The sequence below is a fragment of the Quercus lobata genome, chromosome 3, assembly GCF_001633185.2.
Source record: "Quercus lobata isolate SW786 chromosome 3, ValleyOak3.0 Primary Assembly, whole genome shotgun sequence".
NCBI lineage: Eukaryota > Viridiplantae > Streptophyta > Magnoliopsida > Fagales > Fagaceae > Quercus > Quercus lobata.
The window spans coordinates 26,017,786-26,025,242 of record NC_044906.1 but is presented as its reverse complement, the minus strand read 5'-3'; the positions used below and the strand labels follow the sequence as shown (position 1 = coordinate 26,025,242).

General features: G+C 32.2%; 1 long non-coding RNA gene across 2 annotated transcripts; it reads left to right on the top strand.

The window, feature by feature from the left end:
* Positions 1–320: 320 nt before the first annotated feature.
* Positions 321–2,088, top strand: LOC115980077. Of its 2 annotated transcripts, XR_004089309.1 has the most exons (4): positions 321–357; positions 607–961; positions 1,048–1,139; positions 1,390–1,448. It is a non-coding gene; the product is annotated as an uncharacterized LOC115980077 (long non-coding RNA). The 2 variants fall into 2 exon arrangements; XR_004089308.1 differs by lacking the exon at positions 321–357 and having other exon boundaries at positions 570–961; positions 1,390–2,088.
* Positions 2,089–7,457: the final 5,369 nt, after the last annotated feature.

The following is a 7,457-nucleotide window of genomic DNA, read 5'->3' as shown; positions in this document are numbered from 1 at the left end:
AACTACACATCCTATACTTGGTGTTTGGATGAACTCGTCAAAATCCTTGAGTGTAAGAAGAAGGATCAGATTGTGCTACCAATTTTTTATAAGATAAATCCATCAGTAGTACATAATCAAAAGGGAAAGTTTGGTGAAGCATTGGAAAAGCATGAAAAAAAAAATTCAACATGAACAAAGTGCAAATATGGAGGGTAGCTCTAAAAGAAGCTGGCAATATACGTGGTTTGCCTTACAAAAAAGAGTATGTATTTAATGACTACTTTGTTATCTCCAATTAATTTTACAGTTAAGCAACAACTCCCAAGAGCTTTATTGTTTTTTATGAGCTCGGATATGGTCTTGCTAGATGAACAGGTCAGATGCACGTACAACCATACATCAACTCTAAACTGACAACTTTTAGTTTTTCTACGATCTCAAGAACAAAGATTTTCTGAGCCTGAATATGGTCTTGCTCAATGAACAGGTCAAATGCTCATACAACCATACGTCAATTATAAACTAGACAACTTTATTAAAAAAAAAAAAATTATGTTAATGATATTGCTTTTTTTTTTTTTAAATAGTAATAATGATTGATTGTTTAATTCATGATTGTATAAGGGCAATCACATACATGCAAGGATCAAGGATGCATTTGTTCATCAATTCAGGGAATCATTACAAGCAGGCAACATCTATTACATAAAGAATTTTGGTGTTATTCCTTACCAGAATGATTACAAAATAGTCACCAATGAACATATGATCAAGTTCTATGCAACAACAATAGTTAAACCAGCAGGATCAGACCATCCTTCAATCCCAAAATATAAATTTGAATTTGTTCCATTTGAACATTTGAGTGGTCGGTGTGACAAAAATGTCCAATCCAAACAACATTTTCACTACAAAACAAAATTTCACAGCCATTCACGTGTTTGAAGATCATGAGTATAAGCAGTTGCAACATGAACAGGTATACCATGTCAATAAACTATTAATTATTGGATTTGTTTACAAGGTTATCCATTTAAATTATCATAACTACATATATTCTTGCAGGAGGAGAAAAATCAGATTCTTCCCCTGAAACGAGCCATTGATGTGGATTTTGAGATTGAAAGAGAAGTTCCTAAAGCTAAAAGAAATGGAAAGTAAGTATAATTGAAAATTTTTTTGAACCCATTTTTTGGTAAAAAAAACCTAATATGATGTGAATTTGAATTTACCTGACCATCCATATCTTTTAGAGCTATGGTGATAGTTGATATTGTGGGAGCAGCTTTCCATTCTAATAAGAAATGGACGTTCATGATAGCATAATATCCTCATGTAACTCTATGATCATCTTAACCTGAAAGTGTTAGTTACATATGAAATCTAATGTTGTATATTAGAATGCAGGTTGACTGAGTCTGAGGCAAGTGCTAATGAAGAAGAGGATGTTGATGACAAAAACGAAGAAAAAGAAAAATGATGTAGAGAAAGAAGAATCTAATTTGGATGAAAGAAACGTCACATTTTTTTTTTTCTTCTTTTTGAACCCGAAACGATAGAAACTTTTATTTGAACTAAACCAAGTATAAAAAGTAAGGCTAGACCGAATCATCTAGCACTGGGGGGACATCAGCGAAACATGCTGTGATGTCCCAACTGAAAACCGATATACATACTATCATGCAAGTGAGTCCCAACTCCCACACTAGTTACCAGACCCAGCTATAGCCGTTGCGCAGCTTTTAAGCCTTGATATTCCTCAAGCAATCCTGTTGCACTTTCAAAAATCACCTTCAGATGAAGCTGGACTGAGCAAGTGACCTGTAGAAAAGTTCCTTGATCCTCATACCACAAATGCTTTCTTCTACAAGATTCCAATTCTGTAGGGCTAAGCAGAGAGACCAATTATTTTTGACTTTCCTCAGTTGGTGGGGTTACATCATACATGAACGCTTTGCAACCACTAGCAAAAAGCAAGGCAGAAAACTCTTTAATCATTTCTTCTTCATTTGATTTTCAACATGCAAGGAAGTAATATGTTTTTACCATTTATTTGTTTTTTTAATGAATAGTTCTTTTACTTTTATAATTTCTTTTGAATAAATAGTTGAGCAATGCAATGGCTCATACTTCACCCTCATCCAAAATATATATCAAGTCTCATCAAAGAGAGGTAGGCTTCCACCCAGAAAACACAGAGGCTGAATGAAGGATGGTGCTAATATGTATGTTTAAAAAAAACTACATATAATATAAACATATTTAAGTATAAGGATATTCTTGTATAAATTCATATGATTGTATATAAATGATTCAGGGATTGTATATGATGCCCTCGTGGGATTATCCATTTCAAACATCTTAGAAGGGGTGGGGCAGAAACTCCAAACCTTTCAGTAAGCCAAGGTCTCTCATGTGTAACGACAAAGGGATAGACCAGTATATATCTTAGTAAAATATGCCTAAGAAATAGAAAATTCTGATACTTTTGTAACCTAGATAAAGGAAAATCTTCCGCTAATTGAGTCGAAATAGCCATTTGATTTTCTACAAAATTCAATTTCTTTCAGGTGTAAATCTTTTTTTTTTTTTAAGTTGTTTTAGAAAAACATGTTAAGGTATAAATGTGAATGTACAAGTAAATATAATAAACTATACAAAGAAATTAGTCATTTGATTTGCTGCTAAATTCAATTTATTTTAATTGCAAAAAATTTTAAAAATTGTTTTAACAAATAAAAGGGTGAAGTTTTAAAGGTTAGTGGACGAGTATGCACAGCTGATAAACTAAACAATTTGATTTCGAGATGGGAGTAGTCATGTGGTTACTCCAGGCGGAGCTTGACTGCATTTGCTTCATTGCAATTTTATTTTTTGATAAGTAATGAAATTTATTATTAAGATAGATTAATTCACGCCCAATATTTGCTTCTCTCAAGACTGTACCATAAGAAGCACGTAAAGTAACACTAATTTTGTGATTGGACCACACCACCTAATCTTGGGGGTAAACCTTAATTTTGCCTAAGGCTGCGTTTGAATTGACTTCAAACTGATCCTGAAAATGATTTTCTGGAAAATTGGGTGTTTGGTTGTTACTTCAAATTCGGTCAAACTGAAAAGCATTTCCAGTTGACCGAAAATGAGAGCCAAAACAACGGAAAATCATTTCTGTTTTCATTTTCACTTCAAATGATTTTCGGCCTTGGAAAATAGAAGAGAGAGAGAGAGAAAGAGCAAGAAGATCGCATCGGAGCAAGACGATCGCACCGCTCCAATTGTTCAAACCCACCCTCGTCGAACCTAGTCACTGATCATCGAGATCGTCTCACCATTTCCGAACCACGCGCGAAGAGAGAGACAGAGAGAGTAGAGAGATCGTTGCACCGACGAACCCACTCGCACGACGAACCCACTCGCACCGACGAACCCACTCGCACAGCGAACCCACTCGCACCGACGAACCCACTCGCATCGATTCGTTCTCGTTCTCATTTGAAATTTTTGTAATAAAATTTGTTTGTGATTTTGATTTTTTTACTCTCTCTTTGATCTCTGATTTTGTTGTTATTGTTGTGGTGGCGTGGGTGGTGGTGTTTTGGTGGTTTTCCTGTTGTGTGGTAGTGGTGGAAAATAGCATTTTCAGAGTGTTACCAAACATTAGAAAAAAAATTTCGAAAATTTTTTTGAAATGCAGTCAAACACATGAAAATATTTTCCTTTCCGGAAAATAGCATTTCCGAAAATGCTTTTACACGAACCAAACACAGCCTTAGTGGCTATTTCTTGTGCAATAAAGAGCCCAAATCCTGTCAAAATGGGCCCGAAAGAACCTCAAAAAAATAGGCTCTGTTATCTTCTTTCTTTATCCCAAAAAAAAAAGAAAGAAAAAGAAAGAGAAAACAAATACAATTGGTGAAATAATGAAGTAAAATACTATCCCAGGCCCAGCCCTTTGTATCTTATGGAAGATCCAATTGAGAGTTATATACCTTTGTGAGCTACGGCAGAAAGAACCTACTAGGTGCTCAATTTTCTCATTCTTATTCGGTTTAGTATTTTTCCTATAGCTGTGTTGTACGGAAAGGAATTGCAAAGAAATTGGGCTTAAAATTGAATTGCAAAGAAAGACATTTGGGTACTTCTATGGTTTGCCAAATTATGCATTTGTGGCGCAATTTTACGTAGTGTAAACTTGGTAACTCTGTAGGATAATAAGTGATAAACAAATAAAATCTTGATTTTTGATACTCAATTTTCTAGAAGCATTCTTGTTTATGGGACACATCGCTGGCTTGTTACTGTGTCAGCATATGAATGAACTCTCGGTTTTGTAGTATAGTCCTTTTCCTTTCTTGTTTACTTACTCCTCTATCCATCTACTATGAAGCCATGGCAGGTTGGAAACTAGCATAAAATTTGAGTAGTGTGATTGTTTAGGCTTTGTTTATAGATTTTCAATCCATATGATATGGGTTCTTAGTATGAAGTTTTTGATGAAGAATGATTTTAAGTAGATGATTTACCATGTGATAACATTGTATCGTTATAACCAAATACAAAAACTGACGGACTTTTTTCTACATGAATTTTTTGTTGCTGCTTTATGCCACTGTTATCAAATTTAATCAAATTAAAAATATAATGAATAGAGAAAATTTGTGCAGTACAAAAACTTTTTTGGAGATGCTATGTGAGATTGATGGGTGTGATGTGGAGGAATTGGTGTTTGGCAGTGGCCAGAATAGCAAGAAGTTACTGTCGCCGCTTAGAGTACATGTTATTGTATAATTATGCTGTGAAAACAATGTACTGAGGTGGCTATATACACCAGCACCACTTCAATGTCATATATAGGGGTTGATTTTGTTGATAAAAATGTATAGGGGTTGATTAATATTGTTTTTCCTATATGTTGTGGTAATTAAATCCCAAACTATAGTATGGTGGGTGCACATGAGCAGTATTGTTATATTGTGAGGTATTCTGTTAATTGGTTGTGTGTTATACCTTAATGAGGTAGGGAAACCAAGTGTTATGGGATTTGAAAACTCCTTCACTGAACTCTTTCAGTTAATATTGTTTTGTATAGTTTTGCCATGCCAATTGGTTTTATTATAACTTATATTTTTCCTAGTGCTCATTTTTGTCCAAAAATGGGTTGGATAGAACAGGTTATCTGAATAAGTCATTTTATTGCCAACCTAGATGGTCATTTCCTAGGTTATTAGAAGCTTGGATGCATTAAGAAACTTACTTGATTTTAAGAAATAAGAAAGCATTTTTGGGGTATGAACATAGGTTATTTGATCTCTCTCTCTCTCTCTCTCTCTCTCTCTCTCTCATGATTCAATACATTTCATAGATGGCTTTTTCTTTTTCTTGACCATAAATTGACAAGACTTTTGCCAAATGAATTTTTGTTTAATTGCATTATAATCATTTTTTTTAATTTTTTTTTATTTAATTCCTTCTATTCATTCAATAATTCTTAAACATACCATTTAAAGGCCTCAATTTAGAAATTACTTGACTAGTTGTTTTTTCACAGGAATTTTTTTTTTTTTTTTGTTAATAATAGAGCTTTGTTAAAGATCCATAAACATTTTTAAGTAAATGACTTTAAAAACCTGGGAAAAAAAGAATACGAAAATGAAATTCTATTTTAATCAATTATTTATTTAATTTCATTACTTATATCAATAATTTGGACCATGAAATTGAGAACCGGTATGCAATAAAGTTGAGGTTATTCATTATATTAATATCTTCCTGTAACAACAGAAATAATTTATATTTCAGAGGATTTCAAAAAAAAAAAATATATATATATATATATTTCAAAGTTTCCCTTATAACAGAATTTACTATGATTTAGCATCTATTAACCATATAAAAAGCACCAATGCCCCCTGCAGTACAAATTTCACATTTGGTTTATTGAGTCCCTTTATCTTTTTTATCTTTTTTTTCCAAAGTTTTGAACAGTTGCTACAGTGCCAATATGGTTTGTTCAATTGGCACTATAGCTACAGTGCTATGGTTTCAACCTCTACACTGTTGCTGCTTTTTTTTCTTTTCCCTTTTTTTTTCTCTGCTTTTTTTTTTGGGGTGTAATATCATCCTGTCCACTCTTTTTTCTTTTCTTTTCTTTTTCATATATAAAGCTGTTAGTTAACACAATAAATTGTCACAATATTTTTACAATTGTTGATATGTTAATTCCTTATAGGTTAAAATAAAATATCATACGATAATCATCTACAACTAAAACTTAAGGTATTATGAAAAAAGAAGTGCTACATCCACTTTTAACCAATTTTATAATATGATGTATGCGACTATAAGTAATGGACACTTTCATATCATTCTTATTTATATGAATTTACCACTTTTAATTAATCACTTACAATAGTACAAATCAACAAATTATATATTTAGGTGCCAAAAAAAAATAGATATCCAAAATATTGTTGATGTGTACATAGATTTTTTTTTTTTTAAAGTGATAAAAATATTATTAAGTGTTGGTATTAATTAAAACAATTACAAGATATCCCGTAAAGGGCAGTGGGTTTTCCCACTGCCAAATTTTTTCATTTTCAATACAAAATGCATACTGTGCAGATCACATAGTTTGGGTTTGGGGCCTTTGGGCCTCATCCCTCTACAAACTGAAATTCACCACATTAATAACTTGTCCTTTTGAGTGGGTTTTAATTACGGTTATTAGGTACAAGTAAATGAGTGATGGTCCTACAAATTAAATGTAAATTAAAACACTGTCCAGAGTTGTTGGACCTGAAAAATTAAAAATGAGTACCCGCACGGATGCCTATTAATTTACATTCTTAAATTTGTAGTTCCAACTTCCAACAACTCAAGACAGTATTTTAATTTACATTTAATTTTTACGTGACCTGTGACCATCACTCAATTTACTTGTACCTCCTCTCCAACCAAAAAAAAACTGTACCTAATAGTTATGAATTATTCATAGCTATTAATATTTAATTCGATTAACAGAACCCACATTTATGGGCTATTTTAAGAAAGTTTTTAGATTACTTTAAAAAATTAATTACTTTTTTTATTAAAATTTTCTGAATTATTTTTTAAACTAATACTCTTAAAGCATCAATTAATTTTTTTCATATTAAATTACAAGTCACTCAAAAGGAAAAGTGATAGTATTATATTATTTTAGTCATTTGGTAAGCAACAAGTTTTTTTTTTTTTTTTTTAATTTTTATAAATAAGAGTATTCAGACCTCTTCGAATATCTAATTATTTCCTTGGGTATATATAATCTCCAAGTCTCTCTTTCACACACAAACTAGATTATTACAAAGAGGAATTATTTAGAGGTAACACCAAAATACTAGCAAGTAATTTCAAACCTAAAATCTCATGAGACCTTATGAACCATTTAACTAACCTCTTGGAGCTATAACTATAAGCAACGAGTTATTAAT